The sequence below is a fragment of the Phyllobates terribilis genome, unplaced genomic scaffold (genome assembly GCF_046119375.1).
Source record: "Phyllobates terribilis strain yellow unplaced genomic scaffold, ASM4611937v1 Scaffold_11__3_contigs__length_659146591, whole genome shotgun sequence".
NCBI lineage: Eukaryota > Metazoa > Chordata > Amphibia > Anura > Dendrobatidae > Phyllobates > Phyllobates terribilis.
In genome coordinates this window covers 132416614-132442474 of record NW_027362771.1, presented here as the reverse complement: position 1 = coordinate 132442474, position 25861 = coordinate 132416614, and positions in this window count along the sequence as shown.

Below are 25861 nucleotides of genomic sequence, written 5' to 3'. Positions count from 1 at the left end.
AATTTATTGAGCAAACTCCATTATTAAAGTCCATGTATAATATAACGCTGCAGGCGTGTCTCTGTCTGAAGCCTCGATAGACTGCGCATACACAACGCGCAGTCTGGCTCCAGACAGAATTGTGTCACCCTGGCCTGGATGCCACAAATATAATAAAGCTGTGTCTGAGAGCAAGGGGGAGGTTCTCTGGTCAGGGGAACATTAGCATGCCATACCTCCTGTCTCAGGCCAGTAGGGGGAGCAGGCTGCCCATATAAAAGCTGGAACTGGAGGCAGGGTTAGGGAGAACTGGACGACCTGTCTCTGGACTGAGACGTGTCCCAGAGCAGAGAGGGACAGTTGTATTGCACCCTAAGAGGAAGTGTGGCAGGAGGAGAGCCACAAGCCGGAGACAAGAGGCGAAGTGAGTCTGTCTTGGCAGACAAAGAACTCCATTTTACCAGACTTTGGCGTCTGAGGCTGTGAGGATTCCACGTCCTGCATCAAATAACCAGTCCGCAGGGGACTGTATGTTCCTTGGCCTAAGAAGCCCGGAGGCTCTGCCACAACAGAAGGGACCAGCAAAGCCGTACCAGGCCGGGAGTAGAAAGGGACCCACGTTGCAGGCCATACAGGCAAGAATACACGGTGAGCTCGGGACCGTGGGCTGTTACCCTATCAGGAGGAGATAGCCAGAAGGAGCACAGAGAGCACGGTAGGCCTACACCCTCACCCTGACCAGGGCCAATTTCCCAATTTCTCTCAGACATCCAGGTCCCCTCCTAGCCGGGACTGTTTGTGGGTCAGTTCACCTGTTCTAGTAAAGACCCTGGACTGCAATCTGTTGTCGGTGTGCTCCTTGCTCCTCCAGCACTAACGGTACTGGGACGCCCTACACCATCACCCCCATCTTCCATTATACTGCCCTGGGGCCGCAATCTTCCCGTGGGGAGTCACACTATCCCAGCTGCATACATAATCAGCCCCAGCGGTCTACCTGGCAGCGGCGGTCCGCACTGACCGCAATCCACAGGTGGCGTAGTCGGACGTCACTTAAAACTTATAAAGGGACTACCACTGGTCTGACCACCCTGAGCCACGGACCGGGTCGCCACTACTACCCCCATCGTTCCCCTATTGCCCGGATCTGAGTGCCCCACGGCCCAGGGGGCAAGTCAGAATCACGCATCCAGCCGTTACAGGTAAGAGGAGTGTGTATGGCGCGGGAGATCGCAGTATGTGTAGACACTGAACGCATACCGCGATCTCCGGCGCCATACTTACATACTTATCTGACCGGGAGGAGCGTTGCTGCGGCGCCTCTCTTTGCCGGAGACCGGGGCAGGAGTGAGGCGTCGGATCGGCGCATGCGCATAGCGCTATCCGGCGCCATTTTACTGAAGACACATTTACAGTGTGTCTTCAGCAAAATGGCGCTGGACAGCGCGATGCTCTGGCGCCGCACTCCTCCCCCGGCCTCCGGCAGAACAGGACGCAGCAGCGCTGGAGCACAGAGTAGAAAGGTGAATATAACTGTTTATTTTTTTGTATGTGTGTTCAGTGTGAAAGGGATGAGGGGGCCACACATACCAGGATTGCGGGGTGAGGGGACCATGCATACCAGGATTGTGGGGTGAGGGGATCGTGCATACCAGGATGAGGGGTACCACACATACCAGGATCGGGGGGTGAGGGGACCATGCATACCAGGATTGGGGGGTGAGGGGTACCACACATACCAGGATTGGTGGGTGAGGGGACCATGTATACCTGGATTGGGGGTGAGGGGTGCAATGCATACCAGGATAGGATGGTGGGGACAGGATGGGGGCAGCACAAATACCATGAGGGGGGCAGCACATACCAGCATGGGAGACCATATACCAATAAAAATGCTCGCCACCCGGGCGTAGAACGGGTTCAATAGCTAGTTATTATATAGAAGCATAAGCTGAGATGACATTAAGGAGCAGCAGTTTACATTGTGTCCACTATCCCCATGCGCCACCTTCTCAATGTTGGCATATGGGCCCCTTCATCTTGCAGCTAATGCTGTTGCTCAACAGAGCTATCCAGTGCCGTCCTGCTCTACTCACTTCTACATCTGAAGTGAGTATTGCAAATGATGTTACGAACCCAGAAAACTGTGGATCGCAGGTACTATGCATGCATCCTGGTCATCAGTATCAGACAATCTCTGCTGATAGTTCATGCTCGGCAGGGGTCTGGGATCGTAACATCATGCAATGTGGAAGTGATCGTGCAGGATAACCTCTTTAGAGGAAATCTGTCACCAGACTTTTGCTAACTTCTCTGAGAGCACCTTGTTGTAGAGGAAGAGACCCTGATTCACTTACAGGGCTGCATGCTGTAGTTTGATAAAATCATTGTTTTATCTGCTGCAGATACAGCAGTTCTCTGAATTCTGAGATTTGTACATCTGTGTACACTATGCATAGTCTTACAAAATAAGCTCAGGATTGGTAGGATTCAACTATATTCTATACTATAGTAAATGTAACTGTAAGGAAATATAAAATAGTAATGAAATTAATAATATTGTGAAATATGAGAATGATATATAAGTTTGTTGGCGATTCATTATATTTAACTTATTTGTAAGTTATATATTTTATTCATTGAAATCCCTGTTGTTTGTATGCATTAGAGTCCAGTGGGCGGTCCTACTCAGTGATTGGCAGCTATCACTACTACCTTCAGGCAGGAAAGAGTGTAAACACTGAATAGGACCGCCCATTTGACTCAGTTTCTATTAAGCGAGCCATCTGTGTGCAGTTGCCTTGTTATGGTAGGTATGCTCCCACAGTTTGATACGCTAAAAATCTTGAGTATATTAAACATTGCAACAATATAATCTAAATAATAAATATGTTAAATGTAAATCTCTTAGCAACTGTAGGATACTGCTGCATTTTTGTATTATTTGCTTTTGTAATGCAATCATTGAAGATTGCACCTGTCCAATATTTCACATTATGTGGAAATGCTGACTTGCCAAATTTTTTCCTAGTATCACTGTAAATAATGTGCTAGTGGAAAGAACAGAGTTCAATATTGAAGGCTGAGTGTCTGATTTCTAATAACAAGAGATGTGATACTGACTGGGTGTACTCTGTTAAGGCCTGTGAAGAATATTGGAGATATAATTCCATGTAAATCCTTGTATCCTATTTGGCAGAGGATTATAAAGCCCTTCAGTGTGCAGTTGTAACATGATCCCAAGAAGCAGCAGGGGGGGGTCAAGACACTAGGAGTGACAAACATCTCACTTGACCAGCTTCAAAACAAGGCGATACACCACCAGCAGCTAGCTGAGGAGCTGCTACAGGAAGACACCATGAGGATCCAAGCCATGCGGACTCCCTTTGCTTCAGACAGCTATAATTCAATATTACCATATGGAAATACTATATTCCCAGCCATACGCCGAATAGATTTCCGAAATGCCAAGAACATGGGTCCAGGCCCACTCTACCTCATAGGATTAGTGAGATACACGGTAGAGACATTCGGAAACCCCTTGGGCCCCTGTGTTTAGTCTCAGAGCATAGCAGGGGCCCCGCTGAATCCGATAACACCAGAACCGGCTCCCTAGGATGTCCATTAAGGAATTATGACCCATTTTAGTTTCTGGAGTTTGTAGCTGATAGAGGCAGGGATGAAGATTTAGGTCTCGCCAAGGAGGCATTTGGGGGGTTACCCAGAGAGGTTAAAAACTCCTGCAGCTCTTGGCCTAGTGCTTTTTCTCTTGGAGGTCATGACGACACATCGTGTGGGAGAAGTCACCCAACAGGGGGAACCACAAGCCTTCCATGTGACAGCCCTCCTCCGCAAGCCAGACCTTCCATCTTACTGGTAACTGACTCTTAATATCTGCTTATACAGTTAGGTCCATATATATATTGGAGAGACAACATTTTTCTCATTTTGGTTCTAGACATTACCACAATGAATTTTAAACAAAACAATTCAGATGCAGTTGAAGTTCAGACTTTCAGCTTTCATTTGATGGTATCCACATTGAAATTGAATGAAGGGTTTAGGAGTTTCAGCTCATTAACATGTCCCACCCTGTTTTTAAAGGAACCAAAAGTAATTGGACAATTGACTCCAAGGCTATTTCATGGACAGGTGTGGGCAATCCCTTCGTTATGTCATTCTCAATTAAGCAGATAAAAGGCCTGGAGTTGATTTGAGGTGTGGTCCTTGCATTTGGAAGGTTTTGCTGTGAAGTAAACATGCGGTCAAAGGAGCTCTCCATGCAGGTGAAACAAGCCATCCCTAAGCTGCAAAAACAGAAAAAACCCATCCGAGAAATTGCTATAATATTAGGAGTGGCAAAATCTACAGTTTGGTACATCCTGAGAAAGAAAGAAAGCACTGGTGAACTCATCAATGCAAAAAGACCTGGGTGCCCACGGAAGACAACAGTGGTGGATGATCGCAGAATAATCTCCATGGTGAAGAGAAACCCCTTCACAACAGCCAACCAAGTGAACAACACTCTCCAGGAGGTAGGCGTATCAATATCCAAATCTATCATAAAGAGAAGACTGCATGAAAGTAAATAGAGAGGGTTCACTGCACGGTGCAAGCCACTCATAAGCATCAAGAATAAAAAGGCTAGACTGGACTTAGCTAAAAAACATCTAAAAAAGCCAGCACAGTTCTGGAAGAACATTCTTTGGACAGATGAAACCAAGATCAACCTCTACCAGAATGATGGAAAGAGAAAAGTATGGCGAAGGCGTGGTACAGCTCATGATCCAAAGCATGCCACATCATCTGTAAAACACGGCGGAGGCAGTGTGATGGCTTGGGCATGCATGGCTGCCAGTGGTACTGAGTCACTAGTGTTTATTGATGATGTGAAACAGGACAGAAGCTGCCGAATGAATTCTGATATATTCAGAGCCATACTGTGTGCTCTGATCCAGCCAAATGCAGCCAAACTGATTGGTCGTCATTTCATACTAAAGATGGACAATGACCCAAAACATAAAGCCAAACCAACCCAGGAGTTTATTAAAGCAAAGAAGTGGAATATTCTTGAATGGCCAAGTCAGTTACCTGATCTCAACCCAATTGAGCATGCATTTCACTTGTTAAAGACTAAAGTTCAGACAGAAAGGCACACAAATAAACAGCTACTGAAAACCACCACAGTGAAGGCCTGGAAGAGCATCAAAAAGGAGGAAACACAGAGTCTGGTGATGTCCATGAGTTCAAGACTTCAGGCAGTCATTGCCAACAAAGGGTTTTCAACCAAGTACTAAAAATTAACATTTTATTTACAATTATTTAATCTGTCCAATTACTTTTGGTCCCTTTAAAAACAGGGTGGCACATGTTAAGGAGCTGAAACTCCTAAACCCTTCATCCAATTTTAATGTGGATACCCTCAAATGAAAGCTGAAAGTCTGAACTTCAACTGCATCTGAATTGTTTTGTTTAAAATTCACTTTGGTAATGTCTAGAACCAAAATTAGAAAAATGTTGTCTCTGTCCAAATATATATGGACCTAACAGTATCTTTTGTACCACTACTATTGTTTTGGCATCTCTGACCATTATGCATGTATAACACTTATGTATAAAGTGTATTGTCTAGTGTGCCTTTAAGGTGATTAAATATATAATTTAACCTTGGGCTGCTCTTTTATCTTGATCCACGAATCCATACGTGCTTTGTTCAGCTTAATTCCCTTGGTACGGGGGCTGGTTTCTGGCCGATATAATTCCCGTTAACAGACCAGGGGCTTATATCTAATAAGAACTGGTGGCAGCTCTACCAGGCTGACAAGGTTCTGTTTCACTGGGGTCAGTGAGGGGCCTCTCAGCCTTTCAGGGTTGTAAGCGAGTGTAGTGCCACATCAGTGACTGGGTGGGCCACCTCTTCTCACTCCGGGTACCTTCCTGTACCCGTGCGGACAGGGCGTGTCTGTGTAGTACTGTACCAATCTGACCTTACGTGTCCCCGAGGGGGTGCGGAACGTCACGTTGGTGCAAAGTGCAGAGCCGTATCACGTGATCCGTCTCACGTAATGGTGATGTCAGGCGGGTGGCGAGGTGTGTATCCTTCACAAGGCCCATTTACACTGGCCGTTGATCTGTCAAAGTCTAACGCTAATGATTAGTGATGAGCGAGCACTAAAATGCTTGGGTACTCGTTGCTCGGGTCGAGCAAATTGGAATACTCGGGTGCTCGACCCGAGCAACGAGCCCAATGTAAGTCTATTGGAAACTCGAGCATTTTTCAGGTGGCTCCCCCAGGTGGTCTGCAGAGGGCCTAAAAATTGCCCAAATCGATGGGAACAGTGCTCAAATGACATGGGAACAGCATGGGGAAGACCCCTGGAAGCATTTATGACTCCCAGGTCACTGCTGTCAACAACGTTGTCACAGCTATTACTCCACTTTTACGGATTCACAATAAAACATACCAAAACTAAACCAAAATTGATTTTTCTGGGAAATATGTTAAGGAACATCCTTTCCATGACATGTACAATGTATATAAAGCAAAATAAATAACCAAAAACAAAAATACTCCTCCACACCTTGGGCTATGTTCACACGTAGCGTTTTTGATGCATTTTTGCACTTTTGCATTGCTTTCAACAAAGACAAATGCATTCACTGGGAAATGTCATTTTAACATTTTACAACCTTATCTGGCCATGTGGTGTATGTCACATCATCAGACACATGCATACAGTGCTGAAAAGGCATGGGAAGAGCATGGGGAAGACCTCTGGAAGCAATTCTGACTTCGAGGTCACTGCCTAAAAGTGTGCCCATCATAAGTGATCCTTGGTGCATGTGAAGATGCCTTCCGCCATGCACCTGTCATTGCAGACTTGCAACAATCACCGTCCATGTCCTTTTGCCAGTGCAGCGTTCAGTTGTACCTACCCCATTCCTTGGAATGCAAGCGTAAGTATGCAGCCAGCCAGCCACCCACCCACAGGCTGCAATACTATACTGCCAAATTTTTGACAGCTGCTTGCACTTGAAATGTGGCCTTTTAGGCTCGTGGAGGCGGAAGCTTTTCATGACCTCATGCCGGCAGCGGCTGGGTGTCCGTACTCGGTCCCCAGCCGCCACTGTTTCTCCCGGTGTCGCCTCCACCTTCCACAAGCACGGGTCCCACAACATTACCCGTGCCCTCCCCAGTGCACTTACTGGGAAGGACCACCTAACCACAAACACGTGGACAGGTGAATGTGGCCAGGGACGGTACGGAGCCATTCCACAGCTTTTTTTGCTGAGAGTTGTATTTAGCTCGGTGAAAGGACTGGCATAGAGGGAAACCGTATCTACCCTTCGTGTCATTTCTCCCAGGAAGTCCTCTAATGCAGTTTGTTGCAGAAGCAATGGCAGCCCGCCCAACATCAAATCGCACTTGTCGGTGGTGCTTTGACACACACACATCTTTCTTTGCGCATTTAATTTCTTGAATACAGAGTTGGACAATAGCCTGATCTGTAAGGCGGTTTAAGAAATAACATGCATAAGCATGGCAGATCCACATTAAAAAAGCAGCCACAGAGTGTCCCGGAACCTTCCGCCACACTTTTCTTAGGCAGGACTGCTTCTCGGCAGGGTTGGACTGGCCCACCAGAGAACCGGAGATTCCTCCGGAGGGCCCTGGCTTCTCCTTTAGGAGAGTTCATAGTGCCGAGGTGAGGCCATGATGATGATAGAGGCCACCATCTGCTTAGTTTTCTGTTACTTGGAGTGCAAGTGCAAGTGACTCGCCCCCTGGGCCGTGGGGCACTCGGATCCGGGCAATAGGGAACGATGGGAGTAGTAGTGGCAACCCGGTTCCGTGGCTCAGGGTGGTCAGGCCAGTGGTAGTCCGTTATGTGCTATTGATTATATCCGACTACGCCACCCGTGGATTGCGGTTGTTAGGAACCGCCGCTGCAGGGCAGACCACTGGGGCTGATGATGTATGCAGCTGGGATGATGTGACTCCCCACGGGAAGAGTGCGGCCCCAGGGCAGTGTAGTGGATGGTGGGAGTGATGGTGGTGAGAGTCCCAGTACCGGTAGTGCCGGAGGAGCGAAAAAGCACACAGACAACGTACTGCAGTCCAGGGTCTTTACTCACGGTTAATATCCAAGTCACTTCTGCAGGGAATGACTGCCCGAGCCGTGCTGCGTCCACCAGGTGAGGGGCTCGGTCAACTCCCAGGCAGTTCAGGAGCATGGCACAGGACCCCCTTTAATCCTTTCTCTGGCCTGCCTCACCAGTGACCCACTTTTGTCCAGCTGCCGCGGACTTGTGCGGGTAAACGTGGGCCCCGTCCTCCGCTGTCCTATATGGTGCCTTCCTAGCAGGTTTGATGAGGTGTCGCACCAATAAATGATCACGACGACCGGTCTTTGGCTGAGGGTAGTTTCTCCTCCACCAACTTGGGATCCGGTACCCTTAATCTGCCTGACCCTTCACCCTGGATTCTCGTGGGTTCTTAGGGTCCCTTCCACCTTCTTGTTCCTGAGCCCTTCTGTTTCTCTCTCTCTTCTCCTTCTTTCCTGTTCTGTCTTCTCCTCCTTCCCGTGGCCTCTTCTCCAGGCCCACTTCTCCTTCTCCTCTCAGGCTCCGGCCTCTTCTCTAGGCCTGCCTCTGGAGCAGCACTCAGCCTGAGCTGCTGCTCCCTGTCAGCTCTCCTCTCCTCACAGACTGAACACTGTTCTAAGATGGTGCCCACCTTTTATACCTCCCTCTGACCATGAGCCCAGGTGACCAGCAACCAATGGGCTCCTTCCTACGCTCAGGAACCAACCCCTTTCTGCCCCTACAGCACTGGGTGTTCCACCCCCCCCTCCCCACTCCAGGCAGGGACATAGTCGGTCGTGCCTGCACTTATGTCTAGTGGGAGCACCGTTGAGCTGTCCCTCGGAAATGGGGTGTGTGTGCTGTATGCAGCTAACTGAGCCCTGGTCCATACTCCATCCTTACTCGGGAGTGGAATATCACACCTCTGGACTGAGGTGCAATACCCCTGTAGCGGCCGAACCCTCGGGGCGCTACATTCCCCCCTGGTAAAGCACAGCACGTCCTCGGGCTGGAAAAGAGCAAAAACAGTCGATTACAGGACATGCAAAACTTTTTAAAACTTTTTACATTTAGAAACGGACGACATTGTTCAACTCCCTTTATGGGACACACTTTTCTTTTCTTGTCACACTATTATAAAACACATACTAATACTTCTGGAACTCTTTTGTCACTTATCATATAAAACGGTCTCAAAATTATGTAAAACATTTTCTAGCAGCATATTAAACTCTTCATATAAAACATTTTTTAAATAAGACACATTCTTGTATCCTTGGATTATGGCCGCGGTGCAACTTGCGACCAGGTGTTCTTTCTTCTTCTAAGTGCAACAGTCCAGCAAATTTGCCTTGAGGTAGACGTTGCAGTCTTTTTTATAAAACCAGTAGGGGCCGCTTTAAGAAGCGCAACTATATACAAAGGGGTGGCCGCTCTCAGTCCTCGGCCAGTTTTGGGAAGGGAAATGGCTGCTCACAGTCCTCAGCCTGGTAGGGGATGTAGGGGATAACTTTCACACAGTCCTATATCAGTCCCAACGGGGACCACACTCAATTTGAAACAGTCCCATACAGTTCTCTGTACCCTGACGGGTAACTATGTACAATTCCACTTTACCGTTCACTGGTAACGGGGTCCTCCTGATGCTCCTTCTTCCTCATGATCTTCAGGCCCGTCCGGGCCCTCCTGGTACTCAGAGTCCGAGTAGTGCTGCTCCTCCTCCTCTACTACTCTGTGGACGTGGAGGGCGTACCATCCCTTCATGCCTTGGTGTCGGGTGTAAGACACCACATCCCCTGGAAACAGATCTCGCCCTCGATGACCCTCCGGCAGGTGGCTCTCCACATCTCTCCTCGTCACGAACACATCGCTGATGGTCTCAGGGTCTCGGATGAAACCGCAGCCATGTTCCATGTGAAATTTCACGACAGTCCCGGTGACTCGGGGACCGCGGGCAGCTCGGGGATCTCGTCGGGCCTTCATATTCTGCTCCGCACTTTGGGCCTGCAGCTTCTCCTGTTTCATGCGCCGCTCCCGCTGCTCCCTCTCGAACACCTCCAGCTGTTGGCGGCAGTACTCCCGTCGACGGGTGGCGTACGGGGGCGCTAGGCCTTGCGACCGGGCCTGCGATTGTGGTCTGCTGATCACGCCCGGGGTCAGAGGGCACGGCGTGGGGCGGGGCTCGCTGGTGGTGTCGATGGCCTGGGAACCGGTTGGTAGCGGTGGAGGCACGGTGTCGATGGCGGGTTCAGGTACGTTGGGCTCCGCAACAGGGTGCAGGGGCAGGTCGGCGGCCCCAGGGTTCGGGGTAGGGGCGTCTCCGTTACCTGCCTCTGCTGTCGCGGCCTCCTCCGCGGCGTCGTCCTCGGCCTCCACTCTGCTTTCACTGCCCTCGGTGGCTGGTGTGCCGCTGGATGTCGACGGCGCCTCCTGCTGCAGGATCACGGCCCACCGGGCCATTTCTTCTTTCCACCCGGCAATCACGTCCCGCTGCGCCCGGACCATCCTCCGGTCCAGCTCCTCCAGCGCAGCCCGCACATACTCAGGGTCTTCCTTGGGGAGGTGTGCTAGCAGCTCCGTGAAGCTGCATGGGGATTCGGCCTGCAGCAGGCCACGCGCCAGGGCGCTGGAGCTGGTTCCTGTCTCTATCTTTGGGTGTGGCCTGGCCAGACTGATCCATACCGCACCCTGCCACACAGTTTTCTTCTCTTCCCACCCCCATTGGGGGTGGTCCCGGGGCAACTTGGTGACAATCACTTTCAGGGGCAGCGCCCTCACCTTGATGGACATCTCCACAGCCGTGCTCAGGGCTGTTGGGGGCGGGCTCTTTCTTTGGCGCCATTCTAGGACCTGGCCCACGATGGGAGGTGGCTTCCTGTTGTCTTTTGGCGTGCACATTATGGCGCTCGTTCTTCTGGGGCAGGCGCCATCTTTCGTACAATAAAACAGTCTTTTTTCAGGCGCGCAATACCCGCTTGTGGCGGGTGGGTAACGATCCTGCCGACTACGCCAAAGCTGACTCGCCCCCTGGGCCATAGGGCACTCGGATCCGGGCAATAAGGAACGATGGGAGTAGTAGTGGCAACCCGGTTCCGTGGCTCAGGGTGGTCAGGCCAGTGGTAGTCCGTTATGTGTTGATGATTATGTCCGACTACGCCACCCGTGGATTGCGGTTATTAGGAACCGCCGCTGCATGCAGACCGCTGGGGCTGATGAGGTGTGCAGCTAGGATAGTGTGACTCCCCACGGGAAGAGTGCGGCCCCAGGGCAGTATAATGGATGTTGGGAGTGATGGTAGTGAGAGTCCCAGTACCGGTAGTGCCGGAGGAGCGAAAAAGCACACAGACAACGTACTGCAGTCCAGGGTCTTTACTCACGGTTAATATCCAAGTCACTTCTGCAGGGAATGACTGCCCGAGCCGTGCTGCGTCCACCAGGTGAGGGGCTCCGTCAACTCCCAGGCAGTTCAGGAGCATGGCACATGACCCCCTTTAATCCTTTCTCTGGCCTGCCTCACCAGTGACCCACTTTTGTCCAGCTGCCGCGGACTTGTGCGGGTAAACGTGGGCCCCGTTCTCTGCTGTCCTATATGGTGCCTTCCTAGCAGGTTTGATGAGGTGTCGCACCAATAAATGATCACGACGACCGGTCTTTGGCTGAGGGTAGTTTCTCCTCCACCAACTTGGGATCCGGTACCCTTAATCTGCCTGACCCTTCACCCTGGATTCTCGTGGGTTCTTAGGGTCCCTTCCACCTTCTTGTTCCTGAGCCCTTCTGTTTCTCTCTCTCTTCTCCTTCTTTCCTGTTCTGTCTTCTCCTCCTTCCCTTGGCCTCTTCTCCAGGCCCACTTCTCCTTCTCCTCTCAGGCTCCGGCCTCTTCTCTAGGCCTGCCTCTGGAGCAGCACTCAGCCTGAGCTGCTGCTCCCTGTCAGCTCTCCTCTCCTCACAGACTGAACACTGTTCTAAGATGGTGCCCACCTTTTATACCTCCCTCTGACCATGAGCCCAGGTGACCAGCAACCAATGGGCTCCTTCCTACGCTCAGGAACCAACCCCTTTCTGCCCCTACAGCACTGGGTGTTCCACCCCCCTCCCCACTCCAGGCAGGGACATAGTCGGTCGTGCCTGCACTTATGTCTAGTGGGAGCACCGTTGAGCTGTCCCTCGGAAATGGGGTGTGTGTGCTGTATGCAGCTAACTAAGCCCTGGTCCATACTCCATCCTTACCCGGGAGTGGAATATCACACCTCTGGACTGAGGTGCAATACCCCTGTAGCGGCCGAACCCTCGGGGCGCTACACAAGTATGCAGCCAGCCACCCACCCACAGGCCGCAACACTACACTGCCAGATTTCTGGGCAGCTGCTTGCACTTGAAATATGGTGTTTTAAGCTCGTGGAGGCGGAAGCTTTTCACAACCTCATGCCAGTGGCGGCGGGGTGTCCATTCTCAGTCCCCAGCCGCCACTGTTTCTCCCAGTATCGTCTCCGCCTTCCACAAGCATGGGTCCCACAACATTACCCGTGCCCTCCCCAATGCACTTACTGGGAAGAACCGCCTAACCTCAAACACGTGGACAGGTGAATGTGGCCATGGATGGTACGGAGCCAGTCCACAACTTTTTTTGCTGAGAGTGGTATTTAGTTTGGTGAAAGTATTGATATAGAGGGAAACCGTATCTACTCCGGCTGTCATTTCTCCATCACCAGGTTCCGCCCATTGTCACACACGACCATGCTTGACTGTATGTTCAGCGGTGAGAGCCACAGATCAGGCTGCTGTGTTACAGCTTTCAACAACTCTGCAGCACTGGGCGGTTTGTCAATTAAGCATTAAGCATGTTATCTTCAGCACAGCCTGTTGCCGCTTGGCTAAGGCAGTGCTGCAGTGCTGTCAGCTTGTGACTGATGTGGTCATTTCGGAGATGGAGGAGGAGGTGCATGAGCTGAACAATGTGATTACATTGAGGTTAAATTGGTGACGCTGTTTTTTATGCTAAAGAAAGATGCTATTGTTTTGTTTTTTTTACATTATTTTTTAAGACAAATGCATTCACCGGGAAATGTCATTTTAATATTTTACAACCTTATCTGGCAATGTGGTGTGTGACACATCATCAGACACATCCTGTTTTATTTATGATGGAGGGACTCTGAAACTCATAAAGCCTATTTTTATAGGGACATCAGATGGTCCTTACTATTCTTAAAAGGCCAGCAGTCGGCCCTCGCTATTGTTAGGGAGCCATCAGCTGGCTATGCTTTGTTGTTCCCATTATTAACAAATGGGTCTCCTATACTGTTATTGTGTATCCAGTGACTGCAAGAGCTGCCAAAAAATTGGACGCAACCTAATACCCATTTGAAGAGACATAGAGGAGGGTCTCAGTAAAAAAATGTTCCCATTATGAAGGAGCGGGTCTCCTATAGTGGTAATGCCCATGCTGTGACTGCAAAGGCTGCCAAAATTTGGGAAAAACCCCACTAAGAATTTAAAGACACATAGAGCAGGGCCACAATAACGACAAATTCCCATTAGAAAGGAGAGAGTCTGCTATACAGTTATAGGGTATGCAGTGAGTCCAACGGCTGACCAATTTTAGGAAAAACCCCACTAAGAATTTAAAGACACACAGAGCAGGAGTTATGATCTGCAACATAAACTAAGGAAAGAATGGGAAAAGCTGTCCCTACAGTAAGACTAATCTGAATCCCTACGATGTAGCGGGCAACCTGTTCCTTGTGAACAGACCCGCCTTCGTCCTCGGCTAGTCTGAACGGAGACCTATAGAATAAAGGGTGGGGTCCCTAAAAGAACTAAGGACTGGGACAAAAATGGGACACCTCCTAACAGAAGTTGTTGCAGAGCAAAAAGACAAACTGACAAAAAGTACTAGAGGTCCAAGAGGACCAAGCGAACTAGACAGAGATAGGCGCCGAAGCACCTGGCTAGAGAGACAGGCAAAAAACACTGAAGTCCAGCAAAGCCAGAAGGGCGGAGCTGGAATATATAGGCAGCTGGTCACGTGACCGCAAAACACAAGATAGCAAAAACTAACAGGAGGGTTCTAACAGTACCCCCTCTTCTATGAGGATCCTCCGGATCCTCCAGGCCCAGGCCTATCAGGAAACCTCCTGTGGAAAGCTTTAACAAGCCTAGGAGCAGAGACATCATCCGTCCTAACCCAGGAGTTGTCTTCGGGACCGAAACCCTTCCAGGAGACAAGATACTGTAATTTCCCTCTATGTCATCTTGTATTCAAAATACGAGAAATTTCATATTCACCGTCTTCCACCACAGGAGGAACTGTGACAGTGGCGTCCCTATTAGAAACGTCAGCTTTTTTCAACAAGGAAACATGAAACACAGGATTAATCTTCCAGGAAGTAGGGACATCCAACCTGACAGCAGATGGGTTAACAACCTGAAGCACTTTAAATGGACCCACAAACTTAGGGCCCAGTTTTTTAGAGGGAATCCTCAACCGCAAGTTCTTCGAGGACAACCAAACCATGTCACCCACAGTAAACAAAACCTCTTTTCGTTTTCTGTCAAAATACTTTTTGGACTTCTTGTTAGCCTCTTGCAGGTTACAACGTACATTAGTCCAAACTCTCTCCAAATTACCGGAAAAATTCTCGTCCTCCGGCACCACCGACCCCAATTTGGAGAACGAACCAAAAGACGGATGTCTCCCAGTGCAACAAAAAAAAGGAGAACACCCAGCAGAGGAGGATGTATGATTGTTAAGAGCAAATTCTGTGAGAGGCAGAAACTCAGACTACACTTCTTGACTGTCCGCTACAAAACAACGCAAAAATTGTTCAACATCCTGGTTCTTTCTTTCAGTCTGTCCATTAGACTCAGGATGATAAGCAGACGAAAATGACAAATGAACTCCCAACCTGTCACAAAAAGCACGCCAAAAGCGAGCCACAAACTGAGGTCCTCTATCAGAAACAATATCCGTGGGAACGCCATGGAGCTTGACAATCTCCTTAACAAACGCCTTAGCGAGTGTCTTGGCGCAGGGCAACTTAATGAATGGAACCAAATGACACATCTTACTAAAACGGTCTACAACCACCCGGATGACAGCAAAACCCTCAGACACAGGAAGATCAGTAATAAAATCCATAGTGAGATGCGTCCAAGGCACACTAGGAACCTCCAGAGGGCAAAGCAACCCCGCAGCAGGAGTATGTGAAGCCTTTGACCTAGCACACACAGTACACTGACGCACCCACTTGATGACTTCCTTCTGCCATCCAGGCCACCAAAAACTGCGACTGATAAGTCTATTAGTCTCCGAAACTCCTGGATGACCTGCCAACCGAGACTCATGACACTCCACAAACAAATCTCTCCTAAAGGCTCTAGGCACGAACAACCTCCCATGGGGAGTGTTAGATGGAGCATCATCTTGAGCATTCAGAATCCCATTCTCCAAATCGGAGTCCAATGCCGCAGTAACGGGTCTGGGAGGTGGAACCTCTGAGCATCTATACAAAGGGGCAGTCCTTGTAAGGAAGCGGGTGGCTCCCAGGGAAGGTGGGCAGGTAGTCACGGCAAGTGACAGGGACAGTCTCTGGGTAGAAGGGCAGGAGGTCACGGCAAGTGACGGGGACAGTCTCTTGACAGGCGGATGGTCACGGCAAGTGACAGCAGGATAAGAGTCTCTAGATAGGCTAGCAGGCAGGTAGCAGGTGAGCGCCCCCAGGTGAGCGGGCAAGAGTCTCTGGACAGGCAGATGGTCACGGCAAGTGACGGCAGAGCCTCCAGGTAGGCTAGCAGGCAGGTAGCAGGTGAGCACTCCCAGGTGAGCGGGCAAGAGTCTCTGGACAGGCAGGTGGTCACGGCAAGTGACGGCAGAGCCTCCAGGTAGGCTAGCAGGCAGGTAGCAGGTGAGCGCTCCCAGGTGAGCGGGCAAGAGTCTCTGGACAGGCAGGTGGTCACGGCAAGTGACGGCAGAGCCTCCAGGTAGGCTAGCAGGCAGGTAGCAGGTGAGCGCTCCAAGGTGAGCGGGCAAGAGTCTCTGGACAGGCAGGTGGTCACGGCAAGTGACGGCAGAGCCTCCAGGTAGGCTAGCAGGCAGGTAGCAGGTGAGCGCTCCCAGGTGAGTGGGCAGGAGTCTCTGGACAGGCAGGTGGTCACGGCAAGTGACGGCGGAGCCTCCAGGTAGGCTAGCAGGCAGGTAGCAGGTGAGCGCTCCCAGGTGAGCGGGTGGGCAGATCCATAGACAGACTGACAGGTGTTGGAAGGCAGACTGTCGGACCGCAGGAATGCAAGCAGATAGACAGGAATCAGGTAGGTATCAAGCAGAGATCTGGCAGGTAACTGGCAGGTATCTGGTAACGGGACCTGAGGGCTGAAGCAGAGTTGAAAGGTTTTGCAACAACATTGCTCGGGCACCTCCATTTTGGAGGAGGTGCCTTATATATGGTGAGGTCCTCCGGCCATTGGCCGGGGACTCCTTAGGATGGCGCGCACGGCCCCTTTAAGAGAGGGGGCGCTGCTTCCCGGCCTCTGTGCAGGGCGGGAGGAAGCCGCCGGGCACGGAGCGGAGAGGTGAGGGGAACGGCGTCCATGCCTAGCAGGAGGCAGGGATGCCGACGCTACAGTACCCCCCCTTTAGGCCCCCCCTTTTTTAGGCCAGAGAGAAATTTATCAAGGATTAGAGGGACATGGATGTTCTCCCGGGGCTCCCATGTTCTCTCCTCAGGACCAAACCCCTTCCAATCCACTAGAAAAAAGGACTTTCCTCTTACCCTTTTGGTGGCCAGAATGTTCTCTACCTCAAACTCGTTTTCAGCGGAAACCGGAGCAGGAGGCGTACCTGTAGACTTGGAAAAAGAGTTAAGTACCACGGGTTTGAGTAGAGATACATGGAAGGAGTTAGGAATCCGCAAATTGGCCGGGAGTTTCAATTTATAGGCCACCGGGTTGATTTGTTTGATAACCTCCAGTGGGCCGATGAACCGAGGCCCTAACTTGTAGGAAGGAATCTTGAGCCGGACATATTTGGACGAGAGCCAGACCTTATCTCCAGGACGGAATTGTGGTGGATCCAGACGTCTTTTGTCAGCCTGTTTTTTCATCCGCTCGGATGACTGAAGAAGTGCGGATCTGGTACTTTCCCAAATGTAGGAAAATTCATTAACGAGAGATTCCGCAGTCGGATTGTCCACCGAGGTGGAGACGGGAAACGGGATCCGAGGATGCTGACCGAAGACTACAAAAAACGAGGATTTGGAGGAAGATTCGCTCTCGTGATTATTGTAGGAAAATTCGGCCCACGGTAAAAGATCCACCCAGTCGGAATGCTGAGCATTAACAAAGTGCCGGAGGAAACTGGTTAAAATTTGGTTGATCCGTTCTACTTGGCCATTGGACCGTGGGTGATAAGCAGAAGAAAAGTCCAAGGTGACCCCCAGCAGTTTACACATGGCTCGCCAAAAACGAGAGGTGAACTGAACCCCTTGGTCGGATACGATGTGGAGAGGAAGACCATGAAGACGGAAGACATGATGGATAAAGTCTTTAGCTAACTCTGATGCAGACGGGAGACCCGGCATGGGAATAAAGTGAGCCATTTTGGAAAAGCGGTCAGCGACCACCCATATGACCGTACAACCGGCAGAGACATAAAGTTATAAAGTCCATAGCTATATGCTGCCACGGGGCAGCAGGTACAGGAAGAGGAAGGAGACGGCCGGCTGGCAGATGTCTCGGAACCTTGTTGCGGGCGCAGGACACACAGGCTGAAACAAAGTCTATTACGTCCTTGTGCAGGGTAGGCCACCAGTAATGCCGGGTAATAAGCTGGAGGGTCTTTTCCTGACCAGCGTGGCCAGCTAGCTTGGACGAGTGTCCCCAGTGTAGAACCTTCTCACGATCAGGTACAGTTACGAACGTCTTACCGGGTGGAAGACGATTTAGATTCACGGGGGCCACCTGCATTACTTTGGCGGGGTCGATGATGTGTTTAGGCTCCTCCTCAAGATCATAGACCAAAAAGGATCGGGACAAGGCATCAGCTTTGATGTTTTTGTCAGCCGGGCGAAAATGAAGAATGAAATTAAAGCGGGCGAAGAACAAGGACCACCGGGCTTGGCGCGGGTTAAGTCTCTGGGCACTCTGGAGGTAAGCCAAGTTCTTGTGGTCCGTGTAAATTATTACAGGGTGAAGAGTCCCTTCGAGCAGGTAACGCCACTCCTCCAGTGCCAGCTTAATGGCCAACAATTCTCGGTCTCCTATAGAATAATTGCGCTCAGAAGAGGAGAAGAGTTTGGAGAAGAAGCCGCAGGTTACCATTCTTCCGGAAGACGACTTTTGGGTAAGTACCGCTCCGGCTCCGGAGGAGGAAGCGTCGACTTCTAGGAAGAATTGTTTGTTGCCGTCCGGACAATGCAGCACAGGGGCGGAGGAAAAAGCTTGTTTTAAGGAAAGGAAGGCTTCCTCTGCTTCAGGCGGCCATTCTCTGGGATTAGCGCCCTTACGGGTGAGCGCCGAGATAGGGCAGTCCGGGAAGAGAAGTGCGGAATGAAGAGGCGGTAGTAGTTGGCGAAGCCCAGGAACCGCTGAATAGCCTTCAACCCCTCTGGTCGGGGCCACTTCTGGATGGCAGACAGTTTCTCAGGATCCATTCGTAGGCCGGTCTGAGAGATTATGTAGCCCAGAAACGGAAGCGAGGTCTGCTCAAAGAGGCACTTCTCATATTTAGCGTAGAGGTGGTTCTGCCTGAGCCTGAGCAGGACCTGACAAACGTCCCTCCGGTGAGTGAGAAGATCCGGAGAGAAGACCAAGATATCGTCCAGGTACACCACCACGCAGGAGTAGAGAAGGTCATGGAAGATGTCATTGACCAACTCTTGAAAGACAGCGGGAGCGTTACAGAGACCGAAGGGCATTACAAGGTATTCATAGTGGCCGTCCCGGGTGTTGAATGCCATCTTCCATTCATCCCCCTGACGGATACGGACCAGATTATACGCCCCACGGAGGTCCAGCTTGGTGAAGATTCTAGCCCCCCTCAGACGGTCAAATAATTCAGGAATGAGCGGAAGGGGGTATTTATTTTTCACTGTGATCTGGTTAAGGCCTCTATAGTCTATATAGGGTGGAGTGAGCCGTCCTTCTTTTTGACGAAAAGAAGCCTGCTCCAGCCGGGGAGGTAGATTTCCGGATAAATCCCCGGGCCAGATTCTCCTCAATATATTCGGACATGGACCAGGTCTCAGTAGCGGACAAAGGGTAAATACGCCCACGGGGAGAAGTAGCGCCGGGCATCAGGTCGATTGGGCAGTCGTATGGTCTATGAGGGGGTAATGTCTCTGCTTCTCTTTTATTAAAGACGTCCGCAAAAGACCAATAAGGAACCGGTAGGCCGGGTAGATTGGCTGGGGTAGGAGAAGGACGAGCAGGATGAACGGGAACTAAACAAGTGTTATGGCAGTCCTGTCCCCAGCGAAGAACTTCTCCGGTCTGCCAATCAAGCACGGGTGCATGTTTCTGGAGCCAAGGTAGGCCTAGCAAGAGGGCGTGAGAGAGTCCAGGCAGAACATGGAAGAAGATGCTCTCAGAGTGCAGCATTCCCACCTGCAGAGTTATGGATTCGGTGATGAGTTGAATGGGATGTGGTAAGAGGCCCCCATCCACGGCAGCGACAGATAAGGGTATAGCCAGAGGTTTGGTGGGAATGCGGTATTTCTCTACCAGGGACTGAGAAATGAGATTTCTGGCAGCTCCAGAGTCAAGTTGAGCCAGTTCAAAATAACGGTTCTCCCCGCAAATGATAGAGACCGACAGCAGCAGAGATGGAGAGGGTTTATTTCTGTCTTGGGTGACCTCTCTGAGCGATCCTAGACACAGGCGTTTCCCGACCTCTCCGGGCAGGAACGGATCTGGTGCTCCTTACTGCCACAGTAGAAGCAGCTCCCCTCGGCACGGCGTAATTCTTGACGGGTCTTGACCATCTTGGTCTGGTCGACCTGCATAGGCTCGGGTGAGTGCGCCGGGGGAGTAACGGAGGAAGTGACGGGTCTCTGGAAGGTAGGGGCAAGGCGTGGAAACCTCCTCTCACGGGTGGCCTCTTTGGTGCGCTCCTGGAACCGGATGTCAATCCGGGTGGCAAGTGTAATTAAGTCGTTGAGAGTGGTAGGAATGTCCCGACCGGCGAGTTCATCTTTAATACGGCCGGACAGACCCTCCCAGAAGACGGACACCAGGGCGTCGTTATCCCGGGCAAGCTCCGAAGCAAGGGTACGGAACCGTATGGCATATTGGCCCACGGTGAGACTTCCTTGGAGTCTCCAATAGCGTTGGCCTATGAAGTGAATGCAAGGGCTGCCAAAAATTGGAGACACTACAATGCTCCTTGAAAGAGACGTGGAGGAGAGCCTCATAAAAAAATGTTCCCATTAAAAAGGAGCGGGCCTCCTATACTTGTAATGCCCATGCACTAAGTGTATGGGCAGACAAACATTTACCCCTAGGGGGTAAACATGAACATACTGTATAAAAAATGTTTTTTATGGGCATCATAAACACCCTTTAAAAAAATTATGTGGGTGTTGCATCACTTACCACGGTCACCCTGGTGATATGGTGGTGGAGAATGAGGAGAAGGACAGGTAATAATTCCACCAGTGGCACTAAAAACCTGCTCTGATAAAACGCTGGCGGCAGGGCAGGCCAGGTTCTCCAAGGCAAAGAGAGCCAGTTCATTCCACGTATCCAGCTTGGATACCCAATAATTATAAGGCACAGAGGAATCACGGAGGACGTTGGTATGGTCGGCAAGGTACTCCCTCAGCATCTTCCCAAACTTTGCACTCCTTGTGAGAGTACCTTGCGCCTCAGGGCCTGTGCGATGGGAGGGTCTGAGAAAACTCTCCCAGAACTTTGACAGTGTTCCCCTGCTTCTGCTGGATTGAAGTTGTGTCTCTCTCGCCTGTACTCCTTGGTTGTTCAACGAAGTGTACCCTCTGCCGCCAGCGTTTTCAGATGGGAATTTTTTTAATAGTTCCGCAACAAGGGCCTTCTGGTACAGCCCAATTTTTGTAGACCTGTCCACCTCAGGAATAAGAGATATAAAGTTCTCCTTGTAGCGTGGGTCTAGAAGTGTCACCAACCAGTAATGACTGTCACCCAAAATTTTGAGAACACGAGGGTCATGAGAAAAGCAGCGTAACATAAACTCAGCCATGCGTGCCAGACTACTAACAGGCAAGACTTCCGTGTCCTCACCAAGAGGATGACTGACCATGCTCTCCTCCTCCTCATCTCTGTCCTCTGGCCATCCACGCTGAATAGACGGTATGACAGCTGTGCAGGTAGTACCGTCTATAGAGCATGAAACTAGCTCCTGTCCTTCCTTCTCCTCTTCCTCATTGTCACCCAATCAACGTTGGGATGAGATGAGGCTTGGCTGTGTGTAATCACCCTGTATGGTTCCTTGCTCCATCTCATCGTGCTCCGCCTGCAATGCATGCTCTTTGATTGTGAGCAGAGAGCGTTTCAGAAGACAGAGAAGCGGGATGGTGACGCTAATTATGGCGCCATCGCCGCTCACCATCTTGGTGGAGTCCTCAAAGTTTTGGAGGATGGTACATATGTCTGACATCCATGTTCACTCCTGAGGTCTTATGTGTGGAGTCTGAACCGAATACCGACGGCCTTGTTGATGCTGGTACTCAACAACTGCCCTCTTCTGCTCACAAAGCCTTCCCAACATCTGCAGTGTAGAGTTCCAACGCGTGGGGACATCACACACCAGTCTGTGAGCCAGAAGCTGCAAACGCTGCTGAAACACTGCAAGGGCAGCGGAAGCTGTAGCTGACTTTCTAAAATGGGCACACAGGCGGCGTACTTTAACAAGCAGATCTGGCAGCTCCGGGTAGGATTTGAGAAACCACTGAACCACGAGGTTAAGCACATGGGCCAGGCATGGTATGTGTGTGAGCTCACCTTCCTCAGAGCGGCCACCAGGTTCCGGCCATTGTCACACACGACCTTGCCTGGCTGTAGGTTCAGCGGTGTGAGCCACAGATCTTCCTGCTCTTTCAGAGCTGTCCACAACTCTTCAGCATTGTGCGGTTTGTCACCTAAGCATATTAGATTCAGTACAGCCTATTGCCGCTTGGCCGAGTCAATGCTGCAGTGCTTCCAGCTTGTGACTGATGTGGTCATTTCGGAGATGGAGGCTGAAGAGGAGAAGGAGACTGAGGAGGATGAGGTGCAGGAGCTGTAGACCATGGGGGCAACCTTGATTGACCCAGGGCCTGCAATCCTTGGCGTCGGGAGGACGTGTTCCGTCCCAAGGTCTGACTGGGTCCCGACTTCCACTATGTTAACCCAGTGTGCCATCAGCGAGATGTACCGTGTCCACGTGTCCGTGGTTAGGTGGACTTTACCAGTAACTGCGTTGTTGAGAGCACGGCTAATGTTTTGGTACACGTGCTTGTGTAATGCGGGGACGGCACACTGGGAGAAATAGTGGTGGCTGGGGACCGAGTACCGAGGGATACCTGCCGCCATCAGGTTGCGGAATGCTTCCGTCTCCATGAGCCTAAAAGGCAACATTTCGAGCACAAGCAGTCGTGAAATGTGAGAATTTAGTAGTGTGGCCTGTGGGGCATTGGCTGCATATTTGCGTTCCAAGGACTGGGGTATGGACAACTGAACGCTGCGCTGGGACAAGGACATGGACGTGCTTCCTGATGCTGCAACTTGAGAGTGTGCAGTGACAGGTGCAGGGCAGGAGGCATCTTCGCATGCACCATGGACAGGGGATTGCCTTGCATGCACAACAGCGGAAGAAGCAATGGTGCCACCCGCAAAGTCGGGTGCTTTGCTGCCATGGGCATGATCATGCTGGTGGTGGTCAGGCTGGTCGTTTTGCCACCCCTGCCTATGCTGGCCTAGCAGGTGGTGCAAATGGCCTTTTTGTGGTTATCGGCAGAGTCTTTAAAAAACAACCAGACTTGAGAATACCTAACAGTTGTACTGGCAACTTCCTTCGTGTTGGTGCAACGGGGAATGGTTGCCTGCCTTCTGTCTGCGGCCACCACACTGCTTCTTCCTGCCTGTTGGGGAGCTCTGCCTCCCTCCCCCTGTTTGCTGCTGTCCTCGCTCTGCATGTCCTCCTGCCAGGTTGGGTAAGTTACTATATCATCCACCACCTCATCTTCCACTTCCACACCCTGGTCCTCCTCCTGACTTTCTGGCAATTGTGTCTCATCATCGTCCACCTCTTGTGACACTTTCCCACCGTCGCCTTCGTGTGACCGTGGGCATCGCTATACGCAATCTCCTCTTGCCCTGCTTCAAGTGGACCAGGCGAGAGGCCCGAATCTATAAATGGAAAAGTGAACAGCTCTTTAGAGTGTCCAAGTGTGGGATCAGTTGTCTCTGGGTACTCGGCATGGTGAGAGGAAGGAGGATCAGGATGAGGAATATGCGGTCCAGACTCAAGGCTACTGAGACTTGACCGTGTGGAAGACAGGGTGTTGGTGGTGGTGGTGGCAAAGTGACTGGAAGCATTATCCGCTATCCAACCAACAACCTTTTGACACTGTTCTGGGTTTAATAGTGGTGTGCTGCGGTCCCCTAGAAATTGGGACAGGAAGGTCAGGCGAGAAGATGTGGGTGTTTGTTGTGGCACAATTTCGGCTTGCCCACAGCCTTGTCCTCGGCCTCTGCATGCACCATTACCATCACATCCAGTTCCCCGTCCCTTGCCACGTGCCTTGCCCATTTTAAATGCAAGACAGTATCTTCCACGCTCACTACAAATGACTGAGTTTGGAGCGAACTTACATGTGATCAGTGTGATGGAGAAAACAGTTTTAAATACCTGGCCTGTAGGTAAGTAGTTTGAACAGCAAACTGCGGTGAATTGCTTCACTGACACACTAAAGGAAATTTTTAATGGAGGCCAGAAATGGCAGTATTTTCTGACAACGTATATGTGATCCGTGTGACAGAGAAAACACAGTTTTAAATAGCTGGATTTCTAGAGCTGTAATATGGAAAGGACCTGGCTGTATTCTGCAGTGCCAACAAGCAAATGGTGCGGAAAAATGGTGTTCTCTGTATTGCTTTTTAAGCAAATAATGAGGATTAAGATCCAAAGAAAAGTATTCCTGGCCCCTGAGACCCGGGCCTTTGTATAGAAATATCTAACAGCAGCAGAAGGCAGAATTGGAATGGAGCCTCTTGTGCTATATGCCCTGCAGTCTGCTATATACACTGCCTGCCTATATACCCTGACAGCCTGGTATCTCTGCAGATGGATTAGTCCTCAGAAGGACTGTTTGTTAAGATGGATATGTGTAATGTACGGTTTTTCTCCCTACACTACCTAATACACAAGCAAATCTCTCCCTGACGCAGCTGCACCTCTCCCTACACTGTCTGATCCGGAGTGACTGTGACGAGAATGGCGGCGCCAGGTCTGATATAGACCTGATAATGATGTGCGGTCAGCCAATCACAGTAATGCCCACAACCAACATGGCTACGGCATTACAGTGCATGGCAGGCAATCCCTACATGTTCATTGGCTCTCTAAAGAGCGCCAAACATGCAGGGAGGGGACCCGAGTTCCCGCCTGAGCAACCCGGAAATACTCGGCGAGCGCCGAGCATCTCGAGCAGTGAGATGCTCAGGCAAGCACCGAGCAGTAGAGAGCATGCTCGCTCATCACTACTAATGAGCCATCTATCATGATAATTGTGTAATGTGAACAATTTGTCTAAAAACGCTCATTTGTCATTTATAAAATCATTTAGGTGAGTGAAAAAATTCTAGTTAAACCTTTAAAACTGTGCAATGTAAATGGAGATTGGTGGTTCATTCAATGATTTCACTGGAAAAAGAGGTGGAAATTCAAATCCTAAGGCTGCGTGCCCACGTTGCGGATTACAAGCGTTTTTGATGCGGATTTTCCACAGCGTAAACGCTTGTAAAACGCTTGTTTATCCGCACCCCATGGTCCCCAATGAGAATCCGCAAGTTCTATGCCCATGCTGCGGATTTTTCCGCAGCGTTTATGCTGCGTTCAAAAATCCGCAGCATGTTCATTAATTTTGCGTTTCCGCATGCGGAATTGCCTTATTCAATGCATGAAAAAACGCAAGGCAATTCCGCATGTCGAAAACGCGTGAAAAACGCACAATAAACGCGTGCGGAATTCCACATGCGTTTTTCCGGGAGAGGACATGCGGAAATGAAGCAGAAATTTTCTGCTTCATTTACGCAACGTGGGCACATAGCCTTAATTGACATCTGTCTGTGTGAATATAGTGCATAATGAGCTGTTACAATGTAATGATCACAATTCAACTATTTCTTTCACGATTCTCATCCGATATAAACAATTGTCTGACATCGTTTGCGCTTCGTGAGATACGATCGCATCGTTAAGCTAAATGTTTTTTTTCAGAGTGGCTAACCTAGATAGATCGATATGAGAAAAAGACAGGTCCTTCAGCTGCACAATGTTTTGTATGCCAAAGGACAAACAGCCATTTTAAAGGAAAGCATTAGTACTATCTACTGTTGACAAAATTGCATATAAGGACTGTATTGCATATAGGGACTGTACTAATGATTGCCATAAGTCACTATTAGGCTAGGTTCACATCTGCATTACAGCTTCTACTAATAGGCTCTCTCTCAGTGTCATTTTACCTAATATTTTTTTCCTAGTAAACTGACATCATGACGAAAACATACTAAACCCTATTATAAGTCAGTGGGACCTGTCTGGCACTGATGGTGCCCATCATGTGAT